Source organism: Lissotriton helveticus, chromosome 3_1 (assembly GCF_964261635.1).
Source record: "Lissotriton helveticus chromosome 3_1, aLisHel1.1, whole genome shotgun sequence".
Taxonomy (NCBI): domain Eukaryota; kingdom Metazoa; phylum Chordata; class Amphibia; order Caudata; family Salamandridae; genus Lissotriton; species Lissotriton helveticus.
The window spans coordinates 89,354,627-89,378,550 of NC_136061.1; positions in this window are offsets into that span (position 1 = coordinate 89,354,627).

A 23,924-nucleotide genomic window follows, 5' to 3' on the forward strand; every position below is an offset into this window, starting at 1 on the left:
TGACGGTGTATGATCCAGGTCTGGAGATATCTGCGACTGACATGTCAGGTTGTCTTGTGAAATGACTGAGTTTTCAGAGACCTTAGTGTGGGATATGTCGCTCTTGACGGGGTGAATGTCCTTTGGCTCCATGGTGCGTTCGTGTGGTGGACGCCATGGCTGTCGTCGGGACCATGACTCAGTCGACTCAAGGGATTGGACAAACATGCTTTCTGAGTCAGAGAAGTCCTCTGTCGACTTCCAGGATCGGACAGACGCGCTCTCTTTGAAATGTTCCTTTGAGAGTGTATCGAGTGATGGATTTCTGAGATGAGTAGGCCGTGACACATTGTTCTTTAACTCAGGGTTGTCTTTAAGACGCTCCTCCGGGCGCCTTTGTTGCCTTGTCTTTGGTGTTGTTTCATTTGAGAGGTTGTTCGACAACCACGTGCTTGTTCTTTGTGTTTGATCTCGAGGTTTATTATCTTTGCCCTTCTCATATGATGTCAACGACTTCTCGGTTTCTTCGTTGTCACAGGTGCCATTGATGCGTCTATCTTTTCCTGCTCGTTCTTGGGGAGGATCAATTCGTCTTATGCAACCTGTTTCTTCTTCCCCTTTGTTTGGTGCGCGGACACCTATGATACGGGTGTGATGTGTTCTCCTGCTGGATGTTTCCTCGGACTCATTTTCATAACTCGACGAAGAGTGTTCCTGCGCCGATTTCCAGTGTTGACCATTTTGATCTCTTCTTCTATAGTTTGTCTTCCTTGCCCTCCTGTTGTGCAGGTTGCCATCTTGGCCAGGAGTGCGTTCTGTCTCACTTGACGCTCCCTCCTCGTCAGACTTTGAATGACACCCTGAGGGTGAAGAACTCCTTGGGGTTGTCCTTTGACTGGTTGACTCGGAGTACTCCTTGTCACTTCGCTTGTCACTTTGTCTTTTCACTGATCTGCTTTCCCTCTCTCTCCTTTTCGTTTTGTTTGTTATCTGAGTTTTCTGCAGGTTGCCATCTTGTCCAGGAGTGCGATCTGTCTCACTTGACGCTCCCTCCTCATCAGACTTTGAATGACACCTTGAGTGTGAAGAACTCTTTGGGGTTGTCCTTTGACTGGTTGACTCGGAGTGCACCTTGTCACTTCTCTTGTCACTTTGTCTTTTCACTGGTCTGCTTTCCCTCTCTCTCCTTTTCGTTTTGTTTGTCTTCTGAGTTTCATCTGTCCAGGCATCTTGACAATTTGCCTCCAGAGCCAGGTCATTTGATCTGTCTCTTGCCTTGACGTGCATTCCAAGTTCAGCCTTCCTAATTGTTTCTTCTAACGACCAATGCCCTCGCAGGATCTTGCGCATTGTTGCGGGTTTTGCGCAGCCTTCAATTATCCGGAGTCGAACTGCATCCTCATTCGTGAAGGTGTTGAAATGGCAGCCTTGTACCAGGTTTTGCAGCCGACTGATGAAGGTTGGCAATAGTTCGCCTGGTTCCTGCCGAGCTGTGTTGAAAACGATGCGGTCATGATCCAAATCTGCTTGTGCGGAGAGATGGGCAGATAGCTTCTCTTGGAGTCTTTCATAGATTTTTGTGTCTTTTTTTGGAGAATGTTCTGATTGGGCATCGGCCCTCAGGACCCACCAGATGGAGGAGTAGCATTAGACATTTTCTCTCTCTTTGTTCACCATTGGCGTCCAGGAAGTCACCCAATGTTGCCAGCCATTTGTTCCGTTCGAGACACAGACTCCAAGTATCATACTGCACTCCTGGGGGTGGTTCTTTGATGCAAGGGTTGCGCCGTTGTGCTACTCCTTCCCCCGCTATGAGAGGAGGATTCTGATCGATTATGTTCGCAGGGCATGGGCTGTTCACTCGGCTTTTCGTCTTCATAGCTGATCCTCTTTAGTCGAGGCCTTCGGTCTGGTCATTTGCTGGGACGTTGATGATTTTTGTTCGTTCGGGCGTTCCCTTCACGCTAGTGCAAATCCTTCAGTCACCTCAGTGTATGTTGTGCTTGTTTCTGGGACCGTCCTTCGCAGTCTTGTCTTCTTCTGAATCTCATGTGATTCTGTACTGCAGCTCTTCTCCCTTTTGCGCTCTTCGGTATGTGTTCACGATCACCTTTACCTATTGCTCGTATTTACCTACACTTGTTTGCTTACTGCACCTCATGCAGGTGTTCGTGCTTGTTTTGTGTCGACTCTTGTGTTTGCTTTATTTGTCCTTACCAGTGCTTGTTTATTCCTTCTATTCGTCAATGCTTGTTTATTTGCTCTTATCAAATCTTGTTTGTTTCTTCTCGCCAAAGCTTGTTTATTTGCTCTCGCCAATGCTTGTTTGTTCCTTCTTGCCAATGTTTGTTTATTTGTTCTCGTCAATGCTTGTTTGTCTCTTCTCGCCAATGCTTGTTTATTTGCTCTCGGCAATGCTTGTTTGTCTCTTCTCGCCAATGCTTGTTTATTTGCTCTCGCCAATGCTTGTTTATCTCTCTCGCCAATGCTTGTTTGTTCCTTCTTGCCAATGTTTGTTTATTTGTTCTCGTCAATGCTTGTTTGTCTCTTCTCGCCAATGCTTGTTTATTTGCTCTCGTCAATGCTTGTTTGTCTCTTCTCGCCAATGCTTGTTTATTTGCTCTCGCCAATGCTTGTTTATCTCTCTCGCCAATGCTTGTTTGTTCCTTCTTGCCAATGTTTGTTTATTTGCTCGCGTCAATGCTTGTTTATTCCTTCTTGCCAATGCTTGTTTAGTTACTCTTAGCATTGCTTGTTTAATTCTGCTCCCCAGTGCTTGTTTATTTCTTCTTTCCAATGCTTGTTTATTTCTTTATGCCTGACTTCAAGATGGCCGCTTCTAGGCCTCGACAGGGATTGGTGGGGACAGCCTGACTTCAAAATGGCCTCCGTACTCGAAATCTCGTTCTCCACGAGATTTGATTGCCATTCACTCTTCAGGCTCACACATCCCTCGGCACTCACCGGCAGCCAATTTTCTTCATGCAGCTCACCTTCAACAATCCTTCAGATGCTCCTCGGGCACCGGAGCAGCCAGGCACGATTGGGGTGAGTTCCCGACTTCCTTCGGTAGGCGCGCCTGCAATTTCTCACGCATCGGGGGTGAGCTTTTTCTTCCGTTTGGCGCGAACAGCGCTCTTGCTTCTGGGCACACCCACGGGGCTTCCACAGTGCCCCAGGCGCCTTCTGGTCACCAGGGTACTAGGCAGGATCGGGGTGGGCTCCCGATTTCTCCTTACTTTTCAAGTTCCCGCTCTTCTTCGCCGACAGCGTGCTAAAGCTCACGCATCGGGCGTGAGGTTTTCCGACCTCCGACGGCACCTCGGCTTCAATTGTAGCGCGCTCGGCAGCGCTTGTCACCAGGCTCTTGGGGACAGCGTCCTCTACGTCGGGGGACCTTCGTCTTGCTCTGGGGTTGCTGGACAGGGTCGGAGTGGGCTCCCGACTCCTGTTCTCTCAAGGGTGCCAAGTTGCACGCATCCGGCGGGACTCGCGCTTTCGGCGCAAATGGCTTTTCTTTCTTTCTTTCGAGCGTTTCAGCGCTCGTGGTAGTGGCTCCCTTTGGGCTCCTCACGGTCACTGGAGGGGCAGGGTCACCTGCTGCTGTCCTCTTCTTTCAAGCAGTAGCACCACACGGCAGCGGGCTCCTTTTCTCGACGCTGCAGGGGACAGGGCACTCTCCTGATTCTCTGTGGGTTGCAGTCATGCAGATCCCATCCTCGTCGCCAGTTGTAGCATCGTGCTACAAATAAATACAGACGCTATTGGATCTTTGAACTGGAGCTTTATTGTATACTTCCAGTGTCCTCCCTGTCCCTACTCTAACTGCCTCTCATCCTGTCCTGACTCCTCCTCTTCCCCTCAGCCCACCTAGCTCCGCCCCCCCAGCTACTAGACTGTTAACTCCATTACAGTACCTTGTGTGCCACTTCAGGGATGACCTGGCTTTGTAGTTCGGGCTCTACTGTTCCCATTTGAACAACATCAAGACTGATTTGCATATAAGAGGGTCCAAATTGAGGTGGCCTTATGTGCAAAATAACGCTGAACTGGCATGCGGTCCAAGTAATTACTTGTAGCCGAGATTAATTCAACCATTCCATTCATCACTTTTTTATAATACTTTTGTGTGTCGCCCTAAGTTGTACAGATATGCTCAGACGTGGGTCCAATGCACACTGAGTCACTGGAAACAGACTATCCCTGTTGATGAGCCTTAACTAGGATGAAACCGGTTCTGGGCAGCTTGTATTCCAGTTCAGGGAGGACCTAGCTTGGCAGTTCATGCTGGACTATTCCCATTGAATCGGGATGAAGAAAGATTTGCATAGACGCTGAGATGGTGTTTGATCCAATTCATTGGTCCTACCTTTTTGCGGTCCTGAGAAGTTTTGGCTTATGCCCGCAATTCTGCAGCTGGCTTACTCCAGTGCTTAATTTGAGCTGATGATTTCTGGTGCTCGGCACGGGCACGTAATATAAGCACCGGCATTTAGGAGAAAGATGAGCAGAAAAACAGTTGTTTATTCATTTAGTACACGTTTAAAACAATTAATACCTGCCACCCAAACAATTCTTAAAGTTTTGAGGGCTTTGAACAGTCTAAATTGTCACACTTGTAGTAGTGTGATGGTTAGTAGTTGTGTAAGTTCTGTCATTGACAGTACTGGCAGTGGTAATGTGTGGTGCAAACTGAGGTGGCCTCATCACGAGGGCCCCGGCACTTATTGTTTTACAAATTAAGTAATGGGTTACTCTGCTATACACTAACCTGTACAATACAAGATTGGTCCCAGTAGGAAAATATTCAACATAAACACAGCATAAGAGAGATGAAAAACATAATGAAACAGAACAGATAAGTCATATGCTTAGAGGTTCAATGTTATTTAATCACATTGAACACTACATTGGCTTTTGTATCAAAGATTAAATCAAAATGTGACTGAACCAGTGCCCCACAAGGGGAGAAGGACGGGGGGGGAGGATAGGATAAAAAGGTATTGTGATTTGAGTGAGGATAAAGGGGGTATAAAGAAAAGATATTGTGCACATCACATCATTCTATACATGACCAAATCAAAACTCAGCCTTAAAACCACATAAATCGAAACAGTATCCAAAGAATGCATAGCCATGATTAGAAAAAAATTTGCAGTGAGAAAATCGCTGTTGATCAAACTGGCAAATAGTAAGATTGTTGACGTTTCGACCCCTAAAGAATTGTAGGTTTCTTATTCCCTTTTGGAGGGGTCTTCCTCACGACTGTGGTGAAGGGGAGGAAGGGGCACAATAGAACACCCCAGACTAGGGATGGATTGAAGCTTGGGCTCGGCGAGCGGAAAACAGGCACTTAAATTGAATAGATATCTAATACGTCACTCCCAATCCAAAGGTCGAGGAGCAGAGCAAAATAAATTAAATGTACCTCACAATTATTTGAGGCGCGTTGATTGAATCTTAAGGATTCCTTTGAACAAAGGGGCGGCTCGCTCGGAGAACAATCGCTGTGTTGGAAAGCGCCTTCCTCTACGGAAAGGAAGAATGGCAGAATAAACAGACTGGTCGAACCTCCCGGATACGATCCCCCCTAGAGAGTCATTAATTGATGCCCTGCTATGGCTGGGAGGGGTCTCGGCCACTTACAGGGTAATCATCAACAATATCTCTAGTAGTGTGGGTAACCTTAAGAACTGTGGGGAGTTTACTATGAGTGCGCAACAACGCATTCCATTACAAAGCAGTGGTTACAACAACTGCGTTGTTTCAACGCGAACCATTACATCGCAAGTCGTTTCAACGAATTGCTGTGGGGGGCGCGTTACAATCCAACACCTTCCCTGCTATTGCACAAAGTGGAGTAGGAGTAGTAAAAAATTCTATTCCTAAGTCCAGCGCGTCCCCTACAGCAAGGCATTGTAACGACATACGATGTAATGGTTCGCGTTGAAACAGCGCAGTCTTTGTAACTACCGCGTTGTAATGGAATGCATGAAAAATAAATGCATTCGTAGTAAAGAGACAAATTCGCGAGGAGCACTACATGGTTGACATGGAGGACATTGGGATGCGGTCCTGATGAAACATTGTGAGGTAGCAATCAAGGCACGATTCTGACTTATAGAACTGAAATGTCTCCACAAGGTATAACTAGCTAGGGACAGACTACAGAAAATTCTCAGTGTGGACTGTCTACGATGGGTTGACCTCTAAGGGTCCTTTTTCCATATGATCTGAGAATTCCAGGGCATTCGTGCATACTGGGACTCAATCAAGAGGGAGCTAGGGAACATTTTAAAGAAGAGGATCCCACTAAACCTGCATGTTAATAGGGAGAAATTCCACAGGTATGGGGTAAGAACACTGCCCACTAAGGACCACTGGATATCAGGATGGACATGTGCATGGAGGGAGAAAAAGAGCTGTATGCAGCCAGAGGACGTCCAAGAAATGTACATACATTTGCAGGAAATGGAGATCATACTGTTGACTGGGATTGAGTAATACTCCGGTGAATCAAGCCTTATCTGTCCCTCCTCCTATCCTCCTCTCTGCTGGCCCCCTTCCTGAAACATTTGAGTTGTTGTCTTGGGTGTGTTCACACTGGCTACACGTTTTCTACCTGCTCTGCTTGTTACATGATTGTGTTGTAATGAAAAGCAAATAAAAAATGTAAATAAAAAATGAGACAGATTTGCATATAGCTGGTTCCAAACTGAGGTGGTATGGTGTGCAAAATAACGATGGACTGGGATGAGGCTCAAGTAATTTCGAGTGGCTGAGATTAATTCAAGCATTTCATGAATCTCTATTCGTATTCTTTAGTTTATCACCCGAAGTGGGACGGGTATGCATTGGTGTGAGTCCCCTGCACGCTGTGTCACTGAAACCAGCTATATCTGGCTGATGAGCCCTAACTAGGGTGAATCCGGGCCTGGGTTGCTTGTGTTCTGATTCAAGAACGTCCAGCTGGATTGCTCCTATTGAAGCAGCGTTAAGACTGGTTTGCATAAAGCTGGGTCCAAATTGAAGAGGCATGATGTGCAAAATAATAATGGACTGGAATGCGGTCCGAGAAATTATCAGTGGCTGAGATTAATTCAAGCATTCCATAAATCACTTTTTGTATACTTTAGTTTCCCTGAAAGACCTGGCCCTGCCATGTGGATACAATGACGAAGGAACCTCAGGATTTAACTGATCATACCTGCCTCCTAGGAAGTCACGCAGAGGATGCTGAGTGCATGTCCCAGGGGAATAACCTCCGTATAGTTGACCTTCCGTTGAATACAGGCGGTACCCATCGAACTGGATCCATCGAAAATTGGGTCATAACTGACGTAGCTCAACAGGACATGTACATGGTGGAGTGTACCCACTTCGTCCCTATGAAAAAAAAACCCTCACGCACCATAGACCAATTGTTTTAAAATCTCTGAATTACCATTAATGTGACTGCATCCTGTGAAAGGCCATACAGATGGGTCCCCTCATAATGGACTCCGCTAGAATGTTGATATTCCGTGACTTCACACTTGTGGTGTGAAATCAGAGGTCCTCATTTATGGGAGGTATAAATAATTTTGGAACTCAATATCAAATACACTCTTCTATTTCCTGCCACCCTTCCAGGGGATGGTAGATCAAAACAACATCCATTTCTTTACATTCCTTGAAAATACCTGGGCCTGGACTGAGTGCCTACACGACTTTCCCTCAACTAACCAGAGATTAGTAGGCATGTCCTTTCCTTGGCGATGTGGTTGCCCTTCGTGGGGCTCGAGGGGGAACCACTATAGGACTGAAGTAACAATCCCAACAAAGGAACAAATGCAGGAGGTTTGCCAGCCTGTCCTAGACTCAGCAGCAGCAATCTGTGATATTCCTGAATATTCTTCCTCAGAAATAGCAGAGGACTTCTACTCAACATTGGACTCAGAAGATTATGTACTCTCAGCTCCCCTGGTTACCCCTCAAACTGCTGACGACCTGATTTAATGTTTTTTCTTTAGTGACCCACTCTGCCCACCTCTTGAAATACCCCTGTCCGCTGCAGCATGCCACTCCAGCTTGATAGTTGTAGCTCGTCTGCAACTGTTCCATGTCCTTGACACCTGTCACCATCTTCTGATTTTTCTTGGGCCTTCCAGGGTATTCATATCACAGTTAATCCCCCACCCACTCCCATGGATGACCAGCTGCCACACTGGTCCCTTTTACCTTGATTTTTGCCAGAGTGCCTTTCTGCCAAGACCTTAAATCCCTCCTCCTTTAGAGGACCCCCTATATTCTTCAGTGTAGACCCTGCTTTGAATGGGCCGTCCGCCTAAGAGTGCATACATTTTGATTCCTTTTGTCTGAGCCTTCCATTGCTGATGCAGCAAGTTCATCCACATACCCCTTGAGGTATTCTTACTACTTGGTTGGTTGATATTTTTTCATTCACCTGTTGCTGTTACTGTTTGTTATGGAATATTGGTTGAAGTTAAGCCCCACCTATTCAGGCTCCAATCATCTTACTAATTCTGCTGTCAATTTTCATAAAGAAGGCACACGTATAACTATCGTAGTAACTGTTCACTGACAAAATAATGATGTAAGAAATATAGAAGTAAAAAAATATCGATGAAAAAAATAGAATGCAAAAATATCAACTTCCTATACTTAAACAGGTAAGTACAAAAATATAGAAAATATTGATGTAAAAATATAGTTGTACAAAATATCGAATTATATATATATATATATATATATATATATATATATATATATATATATATATATATATATATATATATATATGTATAAATATATATATAACATAATAAATATTAAATATGGTAAATTATAAAATTCATAGAAAAAATTAAGTTGAATTAATATAAATTAAAAAATATATAATAAATAAACTTAATTATAAAAAGTTAAACAAACATACATAGTAATTCATATATATTTACTTTTAAACAATTAATAAACTATTAATTTGAATTTATTTTATTATTTTAAAATTATATAAAAATGTACATGTTTATGCGGTTCTGAGTGACATGATTGTACTAGAGTACGATGAATCATTAAGCCAAGTGTCAGCAGGGGATATAGCTGCCCAATCGAATTTGAATACCCACCTCACAGCGAAAACCAATTTCAGACCTAAATCTGTGTTTATGCCCATTCTATTGAAAGACGGATTAGATTTATTCTCTGAATATGTAATCAAAGAACTAAAGGAGCTATCTCTTATGAGCATTACAAATCTCTGTACCAAAGACCACAATAGAAGATTGGAATACAACAATCTTATGACTAAAATCAAGGCCAGACCGGATATAGTGGTAAGATGGTCTGACAAAGGCGGAAATATAGTTCTTTGGCCGCTTAAGATGTACAATGATGAAGCGATGACACAATTGCAAGACCGCGAATGTTACTGCAGAGTAAGCCCCACCCTGATTGTGGGAATTCAAGAACGGGATCATGCAGAACTCTACAAGTGGAAAGGCATGAACTTGATAAACAAGCAGGAATTTGAATTTCTTAAGAATGATTATCCCACCACGCCCCAGCTTTATCTGATACCGAAAATACACAAGAGCACAATGCAACCCCCGGGGAGACCTTTAATCTCGGCCATAGGTGGTCTATTTGAGAACACTAGCATCTATGTGGACAGTTTCTTGCAACCATTTGTGAAAGACCTACCTGTCTATGTTCAAGACAGTGGAGATTTTCTCCGTAAAATTTATGGCTTAAATTGGAATGAGGAATATGTATTTATGACTCTTGATGTGCAGTCGCTATATACAAGCATCAGACACACAGATGGGCTCAAATCACTCCAACATTATCTCAATAAAAGACCCATTGCATTGTACCAACACACCTCTATGCTACTACAGATGGTAGAATGGTGCTTAACGAATAACACCTTTATATTTGATCGATTGCATTATAAACAACTACAAGGTTCAGCCATGGGTACTTGCTTCTCCCCCAGCTATGCTAATCTGCATATGGGCTGGTGGGAGGAGCAAGTATTGGCGGTAACCCAGGCAGCATGCATAGGTGAAAATGTGATAATTTATAAGCGCTATATAGATGATATTTTTATCCTATGGAAAGGGTCTGAAGGGAGCGCACAAGCATTTGCAGCTGCCATCAATGAGAATACCCTCAATTTGAGATTTACATGCTCCACCATCACAGAAACAATCCAATTTCTTGATCTGGAACTGTATGTAGACCAGAATAAAATCCAAACTAGAACATACAGAAAGCCAACAGCGGGAAACGCTCTCCTTCATGCACAAAGTTTCCATCCAGTCAAACTAAAAGAATCCATTCCGTAGGCAGAATGTCTACATATGACCCGCAATTGCAGCACTCAGGCAGGTGCCAACAAAGCCAAATCCAACTTATTTGAGAGGCTTAGCAAAAGAGGATATAGCCCCAAAACTTTAGCAAAGGCAGACCAAAAATGCAAGAATGTAAACAGGAGGGATCTCCTGTTTGCAGACAAAAAAGACAAAAAAGACAAGAAAGAGAAACAGAGTAAGTCCTTACCGGACATCCCCAGGATGATAACGGGGTACAACGCTTACCACAATCAGGTGAGAAAAATCTTATAGAAGCATTGGCCTTTGGTGCAGAATGATCCTGTAACAGGTCGTTGGAGTGGTAGAAGCCCATCAATCACTTTCAGGAAGGCCAAGTCGATGCGCAACCAGCTGGTATGCAATGCGCCGACCATAACCAAGCCACCTATATAGTTGCATAGCCAGAAAGGGTTCACAAAGTGCGCAAAATGTAAAGCGTGCAAACAAGGAATCAACACCAGAGAGGTTAAAGTCCCGTTTAGAAATAAGCCCTACACCATCAGAGGCTGCTACTCTTGCAAAACAGAGTATGCAGTTTACGTCCTTGTGTGCAAATGCGGGAAACGCTATGTAGGAAGTACCATTCATTCGGCACATGTCCGAATCCTACAGCACTTGCGAGCCATAAGGAACAACGATGAAACATACCCAGTGGCCAGACACATTAACAAATCACACTCAGGCAATAGCAATGACATCAAATACTTTGTCATCGACAGTATTGCAAAAAACATCAGAGGGGGAAACCGTAGATTGGCCCTGCGACGTTTGGAATCCAGATACATAATCCTTTTGGATTCCAAAATCCCTAATGGATTAAATGCCGACGAAGCACTGACAGTATACATATAGTGCAGCGTAGCCCGCTCCCTTAACCCAACCCACTCCCAAACATCTGCAACTTCACTTATGTAAATACTTTGTTTCGTTTAGGCACAATTTCTTTTATTGAATTCTAGCACATAATTACCTTGCATCAATACTAGGGGAGACCCACCGCATCTACACCAATGTTTGTAATCAACCAGGGGGTAATGTACATAGAGGATCTATGGGTATATTACTATGTGTATTCAGCCACATATTGCACACTATATATAGTGTTTCACACGTTAATTTACTCCACTTGGAGACGAGGCTCGTTTGAGTATCCTTTCGTGCGATTGCTTTATGAAAGAAACACTATGTGAACCGGTTTTGAACACGCAGATATATACCGTATGTTAACTGACTATTAGACATTAATCAAACCCTCTGTCAAACATAATGAATTATCAAAGTGTGTGTTTTATCAATAACACAGGGAGAAACACGAATGTGCAAATTTATCCACAGCGCGTGTGTTAGACCCGTGTGTCCTTTCCCTAGTTAGTAAACGCTGACATAGACACCGTGTTTAAACTGTGCATGTAAACAGCAATACCACTCGGTAGGCACCCACGTTATTTAACTGTATCTTAAATTTCCGGTGGTATGGGGCAATATGCACGGAATTATACAAATTTCATTTTGGACATTTATAGAGCGCTTGGAAGTACGCCCACCGGCGTGTCCCCGCAAATACAATCATCGTTTAATTTTGAGTATCATAGTGTGTGAATTTACGTTTATAATCTGTAATTTTCATGCGCTAGACTCTTCTATGTCTGTTGTTAACTTAGAATACCGTTACATCACTTGTAACCAAGGTAACGATTAACCAATCACAGTGAGGTAACTGTGAATGTGCTGGAATGTACCTAATTGACGGCAGATGAAGTGAGCAAGACGGAGGCTTCCGCCGAAACCCGTCTGTAGCAGCTATATGGATTAAAACTTTTTCTTGAGTTGAATTCACGGTGTCAGTGCCATCCTTGATCGAAGTGAATGCGGATTGGTAACCAATATATATATTTATATATATAAAACACCAGAGTTCCCACAACTTGCTCCCTTGCTCCGCACTCGAAATGAAGATAGGGACACAGACTCCAATTAGGTGCGTGATTTCTGTTTATTCAAAAGAGCAGACACTTCGGCATGGTGGCATGGCGTGTTTCGCCCAGCAGGAGGGCTTGTTCACCCAATGAGACTCTCGTCTCCCACAGTATTTAAACACATTTTTTTACCACTGATTGCGTCACGTGATTTAGTGAAAATAGAAGATATACTTTGAATGTAAGACCATCTCAAGTTCAATAGACTTCATACTATTCTTTGAAAAAACAATAACCATGTAATTGTTTTTATGATAACTGGATAAATCCCAAAATAAATATATAAATATTTAAAAAAATGAAACGTGCAAATATATGGTCGTAAACAGTTGGATAATATTGGTTTAAATACCAAGACAAGTCAAGTGCAAAGTAAGCATATTTTTAAAATACAATTAATTTGTAAAATACAAAATTGTGAATATAAAATATGCATATCTTTATCAAAAAATCACCATAAACTGCAATAATTCATAAGAATTTCCTTTATGTTTTGCTCTTGACCGTTAGTTTAATTTCATTGCTACTGTTTTTACTTTGTTAGCCATTTGTCTATGTGTGAACTCCATACAGGGATATACTTCAAAGTCGCTCTAAAGGTGCTGTTTAAAGTGTTTTAAGTGCTTAAAAATAAATAAAGAAATAATAAAAATTATACATCTTGTGGTTATTAAAAACTAATACGGAGTCTGAATTGATTTAACAATCAAGGTTGTCGGGAGTGGAAGGGAAGATTACAAGCAAGCTGCCAATACTGATTAATATCTTGGACAATACTAAATGATGGAGAAAATACATGTTACTTTTCTGTTGTAGTGGTCATTAATTCAGATTCTAATTTCAGGAGCAGAAGAATAATCATATTTCATAAAATCATGAGATTGAGAGATTCTATTCAATAGGTGCCACTCTCTGGGGGCCATTTGACGTTCACAAAGGGGGAAGCCTTTAAGTGTATAAGCTTAAGACAGAATGCGGATGAATATGTATAAATAAATAAATATGTCAACATAGAATTTCATGGAAATGGATATTCCATATCTGGTGTGTAAACATTTACTCTGTATATATAAATATATAAGTATAAATATAATATTATAGAATAAATGTAAAACAGATGTAAAATATTCCATTCTTATAAAATACAAATATTTTAAAAGACAATCCACATATCTGATAAAGCATTATTTTCTTATAAAAAGTTGTACAATTCCTCCACATTATTGAGTCCATTAGGGGTACGGGTGTTAAATTCAAGTATGAATTTTGCCTCCAGTTGTCTAAGGACTTTCTCCCTGTTCCCTCCCCTTCTCATTGGTGGAACCGCAGCTATGACATAGTATTTAAGATCTTCTAGTCTATTCCTGTGGACCACTTTAATGTGTCTGGCCACCGGGTAACTCATGTCAGAATTGACTATAGCTCTCAGATGCTGCAAGATGCATACATGCACCTGGAGTTTGGTACTGCCTACGTATTGTAAGTCGCGTGTGCAATTCAATACGTAGACAGCAAATTCAGTGCTGCAGCTATATCTGGCCTTAATTTGATTAATTCATGCACCAAATATGGTAGTGTACTGAGTTGTGTTTATTTCAAATGTACATACTCTGCATGTATTTCACTTGATGAAGCCGTTAAGGGGTGCTAGCCACATAGTGCCGGGGTGACTGAGTGAGTTTGTCAATTCAATGTTAAGAATTGACGCTGCGCCGGCTGTACAAAATCCAGTTCCTCTCCTGATGTGAGGACCCCCATGTCTTCCCTTCCTTGTATTCTAGTGATTCCACTGCTGTCTGAGTCAATGTCACTGATTGTTGAATTAGATTCAGAAAGGGACTCACTTACTTGCTCTTGGTTATTGGTACCTTGTGCCCCACTCGATGTACCTAAGGGAGGTAGTTTCTTTTTTAGACCTTCATATTTTTTTAGAAAATTTAAAAATTCTCCCGGTTTCGTAGTCCTGTTTATCCTGTGCGTACTTGTATGCTTTTCTTGTTTTTATAACATCTTCTTGTTTTTTTAGGCGTGCATGAATCTCTAGTCTCGATTTTTTCAATCAGTTCTTTAAAATCCAGTTTAGCCAAACTTTTATTGATTTCACTGATCTCTTTAATAATCAAATCCCGGTCAATTCTGACATATTTGATAAGTGTAAGGACCATGCGCATGGAAGCCTCCAAGTTGCTGCTGGCCCATTCTTTAGCATTTCAGGATTTGGATTTTCAAAACTAGGAGCAAGCCGAATTCATTATCCTCGTGGCACCCTATTAACTTCAGCATATTTTTCGAGTGATTTCTGCTCCCACCACTTGGTCATTTCTGACCTCATTCGTTTCTCCAATTTCGTCAAAAGGATTTTTACCACACCCTCAGGTTGATTAATGGTTGTTGGTTTGTTGTGTCCGTTACTTTGGACTATGGGTAGGTTTTCAAATAGATCAGCCGCTGCTGCTTCCCGTTCTCTTATAGTCTCATCAGCCATGCCTACTGCTAGTTATTGCCTATTATTCCTTGTTTTTAATTAAATAGAAATCTTTGGAACAATAAACACGAGCAAGTCCTGTTAATGTTAAGGAGTGAGGGTTAGTCCCTTGACAGTTTCAGTTTATCACGGAGCCCCGTTCACAGTCCTTTTTCTCCTGTTAGACTATTAATCACTGTCCGCTGTTCATCCGTTGTTCTCGCACACCTCCCAACCTGCATATACCAGTGATATAATGGCTGCTACCGTAACGGCTTACCGGCCGGTACAGATCCTATTAATTTTAATATATTTTATAATTTTAAAATTAGATAAAAATGTACATTTACATATATATATATATATATATATATATACATATATATATATATATAATATATATATATATGTGTATATATATATATATATATATATATATTTATATGGATATATATATATATATATATTTATATGGATATATATATATATGTGTGTGTACTAATAACAAAGAAAAACCAAAGGGGATGATGGACGGAGCGTTGACAATACAAACACTCACCCCCAGTCAACTGATCTGGGTTTAATCCATCACCGTTCTTTAGCTCACTCCGCCACCCCAGTTCAGACATGGCCACATGCAAATCAGTCTGACCCTGTGCCTCATGGGAACAGTCCAGCCTGAACTGCCAAGCCATGTCTTCCCTGGACCGGAAACAAGCTTCCCAGGACCGGTTTCTGGCATTACAGCCGTCTTCAGCCGGGCTTGCTTGAATCTAGTGGCAAAGTGAGCAAGGGACTCACGTCTGAGCATACCCTGCCAACTTAGGGCGAACAAAGAAAAACCAAAGGGGATGATGGACGGAGCGTTGACAATACAAACACTCACCCCCAGTCAACTGATCTGGGTTTAATCCATCACCGTTCTTTAGCTCACTCTGCCACCCCAGTTCAGACATGGCCATATGCAAATCAGTCTGACCCTGTGCCTCATGGGAACAGTCCAGCCCGAACTGCCAAGCCATGTCTTCCCTGGACCGGAAACAAGCTTCCCAGGACTGGTTTCTGGCATTACAGCCGTCTTCAGCCGGGCTTGCTTGAATCCAGTGGAAAAGTGAGCAAGGGACTCACGTCTAAGCATACCCTACCAACTTAGGGCGAACAAAGAAAAACCAAAGGGGATGATGTACTAATAACATACAATCTAATTAAAAAAACATTCTATTCAAATTAAAACATTAAACTATATAAAAATCTTCGAACTTAATTTTCCATTCCAGTGAGTGGAGTGAGGGGTAAAAATTACTATTACCACTCCAGTGAGTGTAACAGTAAGGAAAGTGTTGGATAGCTGAGGGGTAGAAATTACTATTCACACTCCAGTGAGTGCAACATTCGAGAAAGTGTTGGATAGCGGAAGGGTAAAATTACTATTCCCACTCCAGTGAGTGCAACAGTAGGGAAAGTATTGGATAGCGGAGGGGTGAAGACTAATATCCCCATTCCAGTGAGTGAGACAGTAGGGAAAGTTTTGGATAGCGGGGGGTAAAAATTACTATTCCCACACCAGTTAGTGCAACAGTAGGGCAAGTGTTGGATAGCGGAGGGGTAAAAATTACCATTTCCACTCTAGTGAGTGCAACAGTAGGGAAAGTGTTGGATGGTAGCAGGATAAAGTTTACTTTTCCTGATATGTATACCACTCTTGTAACCGCCAAAAATGTCTTGCCTATTATTTATTACTTGTACTGATGGATTGTGCAGACGTTTTAATAAAGAGAAGTTAGAAAAAAATGTTACTTTTCCCACTCCAATAATTGAAAAAGTAGGGAGAGTGTTGGATAGCGGAGGGGTAAACATTTCTATTCCGACTCCAGTAAGTGCAACAGTAGGGAACGTGTTGGATTGCAGCGGAATAACAATTAATATTCTCACTCCAGTTAGTTCAAAATTAAAAACAAACAACATTTTAACAACAAAAAGATTTTTACAAAACTAAATAAATCTAAAAATATATAAATATGTAGAAAATTTAAATACAAATATATTTAATATTAATATTAAAAAAAACTTTTTATAACGTTAAATACATATGACAAAGACAAGCAGTGGACAAAATGCTGCGAAGTGTCAAGATACGTCTCTCTCAACAGTAGGCACAAACTGCTCCATTTCAAATTTCTCCGTCGCATTTACTTCACCCCCGCCATGGCACACAAACTGGATCCGACCAGACCTCACAACTGTCAGAAATGCACAGCCACACAGGATGATTTTGCTCACCTCACGTGGACATGTCCTAAGCTGCAGGTTTACTTGGAGCAAGTACATGGCACTCTTGTATCCATGATTGGCCTGACTCTTATCCCTACACCGCAGGTGGCATTGCTAGGCTACACAGTTAACTTCCCCAAAAAGATCAGGCGGTTTGCGTCCCTCAGACTACTGCTGGCCAAAGGAGAGATAGCTATACTATGAGGCCGTAAGTCGACTCCCACATTGCAGAGTTGGATACGCAGCTTGGCCTACTGTAACACTAACACAGAGGTTTTTGCAAAAACTGACTAGCTCGTCCTGCCCAAAAGTTATATGGGGCCCGTTGAGATCATACATTGAGAACCTACGGCATACCGCAACCTCCCAGCTGGAAAGGGGCTTTGTACCAGAAGGCGTGGGTTGATGAGGTCCTACCCAATGATGCTCAGTTGACTACATGCTAGATTTTGCATTTGCATGGATAGTTTATATACCGCCTAAATACTGACATGTGAGGGTGTTGGAGATACAGGGCTGATGAGATTCCTGATTGGTAATTGCAAGTCATGCAGAGATTAACTTGTGGGTCTGTAAATACAAGGCTGAGCAATGTTTACTTTTGTGATGCTTACTGCCTTATGAAACATATGCAAATGTACTCTGTTACCATAAATGTTCATTCATGATGTTATATGGGGCAAGTGTACCTTAATTGCTATATATTCTGTTATGGGATTAAAATGGAAAATAACGTTTTTTTTAAAAACACATGACATATACCTACATATATTATATTACATAAAATAAAAAATAATTTCCAAACAAACAAATACTTTTAATTAAACATTATTTAGAAACAAAAGAATTATTTTTTTATTTACTACCCTATATCACCACACAATTCACAACCCACATCTATATTAAAATAAAAATGAATCCTTAATTAACATAACTAATTACCAATTAAAGAAAAAATATTAATTGAAAAACAAATTAAAACTCATAAAATTATTTTACTTCCCATACTTTACTCCTATAAGCCCCACAACCCACAGCGACAATGAAACAGTAAAAAAATGAATTACATAATTAAAACTTATTTTCAATTAAAAAACTAATAGTGTTTACCAACTAATTATAAAGTAAGTAAAATTAATTTACTCCCCACACTGTACACCTTTAACATTAAAACCCACACAAAAAAATAAACAAATACTCTAATTAATTTTTATTAATTAAACATAAATCACTTCTCACCCTTTACCCCTATACACCCCGCACCTAAAATTAATTACGCAATTGCCATAATACATTTTCAATCAGTTAATTAATATTAAGAACTAATTATTAATTAATTTAAAATAAATTACTTACCACCCTTTACCCCATAAGCCAAACACCTACAATAAATCACAAAATTACCATATTTAATTATCAATTAATTAGTTAATATAAATTAACAACTAATTATTAGTTAATTACACATAAATTACTTCTCACCCTTTACCCCAATAAACCCCACAACCTGCACCAAAATTATTTACACAATTTCCATAATCAATTTTCAATCAATTAATTAATATAAATGAACAACTAATTATTAATTAGTCAACATATTAATTACTTTCCACCCTTTAAACCTCACAACCTGCACCTAAACAAATTACACAATTACCATAATTGATGATCTATTAATTAGTATTAATTAACAACCAATTAATAATTAATTACAAATAAATTACTTCCCACAATTAACACTATAAAATCTAAATTAAATAAATAAAAAATATCATTAATTTATTATAATTAAAATACTTCCCACCCGTTTTCTTATTGGAGGCAAGATGGCCGCTTACCGGCCGTAGCAAGCAGTCGCACTTTCTCTCTCCCCTCCCTTTTTGATTTGTGTGGAGATGTAGGAGGCTGCTTGTCGCTATCTGACTAAAGCGTTCGACTGTGTCAAAAGGATATTGTGTACTCCTGCCACAACTTGCACAGGGATAGGCTGGTGTCTATTTCCCAACTCCACCTCCAGGAAACTCAGAGTCCGTTATCTGAAAACTTGACTCTCAAGGACCCCAAAGGGCGAAGGGGGAATTGGATGAAATAACAAACAAAGAAGAGGCTGCTCTGGTTCTGTTTCTTTCCTGCTTCTTCCAATCCGTCTGTCGGTCTGACGAACCGTAGAAGTCCTAATGCAAATATGAAGAAAGATTAAACAACCTACCTAGCTCTTATAATAACTTAAATTCTATTATCAGTTTCCTTACCTAACAGACCAATAGCTGTGCTACTCTTGTTTCTCTTACTTGCTTGTCTTTTCTACTCTTAGCTCCAGGATTTGTCTGTAATATATATATATATATATATATATATATATATATATATATATATATATATATATATATATGTAGATTATGCTTAGTTCTCTATGATTAGCTTTTCCAATCTTTCTATTTCTCTCTCTTCTCCTATTCTTACCTCCTTTTATAAGCTCTGATATCTTGTAATGCTTCCTGATGTCTTATTTATCTTTTGCTAGATGTTATTTTATTCTGTAACCTTAACGATTATTCTCTTGTCATTCAGGTATCCAGACGTCGTTACTATTTATTCAGGGTAAGTACCTTTTGTCTCTATTCTTATATTTTCAGTGAGGAAACTAAAATTGTACTGTCTTTGACTACTTAGTTTCCCTCTCTCTGACATTTACTGCCAGCACATTTACTGTTTATACTTTTATATTTATTCACTGTGTTGACTTATCTGTATTCTTCAATTATCCTCGCAGGAGCTTCACAGCGGCCGAATTTCACCTCGAACCTCCGACCTCGAGAATCCAACAGATGAACTTGGTGAGAAGTCACTTAGCACGCGCCTCTCGATGTTCAGGTTTCACCGATAGCTAGGGAAGTATCCGGTATTGAAAAGAACCTAACTACTCAAAATAATAAACGTGACGCAAGCTTCTAATTAAATCTGGTGACAGGAGCACTAACCAACAACCTTGTCCCTCAGAATTATTAGGTGAAATGCGCAGCAGTATTGGCTCGCGCGTTTCACCTAGAGTTCCACAACTGAAATCCTAACAACAACTAGACCGCAAACTCGTATCCCGAGTTGGCAGCTCTCTTGGAATTCCGCTCGTGAACCGCTGAACTCCAACAGCGGTTCCGAGTTGCCTTTTTCTTGTTTGGCCAACCAATTGCACTCTTCAAGGCAAAAATGACGTGCTTTTGTCCAGTCCGGGTTTTAACAGGTCTGACAGTACCCCCAACAAGGGAGATTCTTCCCCTCCCGGTTTTGTTGGGAATCTTTTATGAAAAGACTTTACCAATCGAGGAGCGTGAACATCAGACGCGGCCTCCCAAGATTGTTCTTCAGGACCGTAGCCTTTCCAATCCACCAAATAGTACAACTCTCCATTCACACTTTTTGAGTCCAGAATTTCTTTTACTTCGAATTCCACTCCTGACTCTAACTGAATGGGTTTTGGTGGTGAATTCTTACGTAACTCCGGTGATGTCTTTTTCAATAAAAAGACGTGAAACACTGGATGAATTTTCATTCAATTTGGATATGGTCCATTAAATCTGGGGAGGAACTTCCTATTTCCTTTCAACCTCAGATTTCTGGTGCTTAGCTATACCTCATCTCCTTCCTGTAATCTAGGACCTTCTCTACTCTTTTTATCTGCATGAAGTTTATATTTCAATTTAGCATGCACTAGATTCTGGGATGCATCTTGCTGAAACTCTCTCAAATGAGTAACTAAGTCTTTAACTGCTGGAACTGAGAGTTCTGTGCTTTTTACTGTAGAATTTGGATGTTGACCATAATTTAAATAGAATGGTGAATACCCAGTCGAAATATTTTAAGCATTATTATATGCAAATTCAGCTACCCACAGATAATCTGACCAATCTCCACCTTGCTCTAACTGGAATAACCTCAAATACTGCTCTAGTATCTAATGCCCAGTCGAAATATTTTTAGCATTATTATATGCAAATTCAGCTACCCACAGATAATGTTCAAGTTCAAGTTCGGGCATTTATATAGCGCACTACTCACCCATAGGGTCTCAAGGCGCTAGAGGGAGGGGTTCATTATTTGTCGAATAGCCAGGTTTTCAGTTCTTTTAATCTGACCAATCTCCACCTTGCTCTAACAAGAATAACCTCAAATACTGCTCTAGTACTTGATTCACTCTCTCGGTTTGTCCGCCAGTCTCTGGATGGAAAATGGTAGAGTATCTAGCCTCTATTCCCAACCCTTTCAAAAAGGCCTTCCAGAAATGGGACAGGAACTGTGAACCCCGGTGTGAAATAATGACTTTTGGAATTCCATGAATCCTGACTATGTGTGTGCTGAAATAATTTGCAAGCTGTTCGAGGTAGGTTTCCCTTTTAAAGCTAGGAAATGGGCCATTTTGGTAAATGCGTCCACAACCACCCAAATTGTGGTATAACCTTGACTGGAAGGCAAATCCACAATTAGATCCATAGTGATTGTATGCCAGGGAACAGGAGGAGTGGGCAATGGTTGCAAAAACCCTTTTGGGGCCTGCCGTTCTGATTTTCCCTGAGCGCAGGTTTCGCAAGTCTTCACATATTTTTCTATTTCGGTATTCATGTGTGGCCACCAATAGTGTCTTTTCACTAATTCCTTGGTCTTTTCTTCTCCTTTATGACCTGTCAAAAGATTATCATGACATTCATGTAGCACTTGGTTCTGCAGATCCCTGGTGGGTATGTATAAGGCTTCTTTGTGAAAAGGCAGTTGATGTTGGACTTTTTCGTTAGTGACCCATTCTTGCATATGTTCAGGACTCATAGCCTGAACGATATGTTCTCCAAAAGTAACAGGCGTAGTAACACAGATTATCTTTGAATCTGGTATAATTGCTTGACTCTGTTCCAACGGTTTCTTTTCATCAGTATCGATTCTAGATAGAGCATCAGCCTTTTGAGCTCCAGGTCTGTACGTGAGTATAAAATCATAGTCAGCAAAATACAATGACCATCTCAGCTGCCTTGGTGTTAGGGTCTTGGCGGATATCAGAAATTTCAAGTTTCTATGGTCCGTAAAAACTGTTACCTGGTGTCTGGCTCCCATAAGATAATGGCGCCACTCCTTGAAGGCATCCTTTATTGCCAGCAATTCTTTTTCTGTTATAGTGTAGTTTTGCTCGGCCGAAGTTAATATCCGTGATCTGTAAACTACTGGATGCAATTGACCAGTTTATTTATGTCTTTGGTATAACACTCCTCCAATGGCCTAATCAGAGGCATCTGATTCCACATAAAATGGTTCCGACGTATCAGCGTGTACCAATACCAGGGCTGAAGTAAAACCCCTCTTTAACAATTTAAAGGCCATCTCAGCTTCTTCGGTCCATTCAAACTTGACACCCTTACATAACAACTTAGTAAGTGGCAGAATTTTCTTAGAGAATTCATCTATAAACCTCCTGTAAAAGTTAGCAAAACCTATGAAGCTCTGCACTTCCTTCACACTGGTGGGAGATTTTCATTCGATCACCGCTTGCATCTTGCGTTTGTCCATGTTCATACCAGTTGGGGATAGGACAAACCCCAAGAATTCCACCTTGGTGACATTGAAAGAGCACTTTTCTAGTTTTACAAACAATCGGTTCTCTCTGAGTTTCTGTAAAACTCCTCTAACTTGCCCCTGGTGTACTCGGGTGTCATTGGAATAGATCAGGATATCGTCTATGTAGACAATTGCACATTGATGGATATAATCTCTTACAATGTCATTAATGAAATGCTGAAAGGCAGCAGGGGCATTACATAGACCATAGGGCATTACCTGATATTCGAATAGCCCAAATCTCGTCCTGAAGGCAGTCTTCCATTCATTGCCTTCCTTCATTCTGATTAAAGGATAGGCCCCTCTCAGGTCTAACTTCGTGTAGATCTGTGCACTTTTGACCTGATCCAACAGAACTGAAATGAGAGGGAGTGGATAACGATTCTTCTTGGTTATTTTGTTTATAGCGCGGTAATCTATGCAAGTTCTCAGATCACCCTCCTTCTTCGGCACAAAGAACAAAGGCGAAGACACCGGAGATTTGGACGGTCTTATAAATCCGTTTGCCAAATACTTGTCTAAGTATTCTTTCAGATGCTGGTGTTCTTTTTCCGTTACTGCGTAGACCTGACTACACTGTAGATTCGCACCTGGCTCCAACTCGATTGTACAGTCGTAGGCCCGATGAAGTGGTAGCCTTTCCGCCTCTTGTTCACTAAAAACATCTTCGAAGTCTCGATATTCCTGAGGTATCTCTTGTGAATTGATAACACATACTGTTGTTCCCATCATGCACAACGAATGGGCTGGGTTAACCTTGCAGTCAATTCGTCTTTTCCCCATGCAATTTTCTGTACAGTAACTCGAATTCATGGTAATTGTTCTAGTACTCCAATCAATGGTGGGATTGTGTTCTGTTAACCAAGGTAATCCCAAAATGAGCTCAAATTGGGATGCATCGATTACATTAAATTGAATATTAACCTCATGTCCGTCTCTGGATTTCATTTGCAAGGGTTCGGTATGGCTTACAATGGGTCCGGACGATAGGTTTGTGCCGTCTACTGCCCTCACTGGTTCGCTTTTGGTCTTTGGTATAGCTCTTAACCCTATCTTCGCAGCGAATTTTAAATCACAAAAGTTTCCTGTGGCCCCATCTGTGATTATAGTTTCTCGAAACTTGATTTCCATAGGCAGAACCAGGTGGGGGGAAGAGGACTGAAGCGTATTCGCCAACTGACGTTCCATAGGAGTTGATTCTTGATTAGCATCCACCTGTCCAACTCCTCCTACAGGTGGTGCTGCGAGTATTCCTTC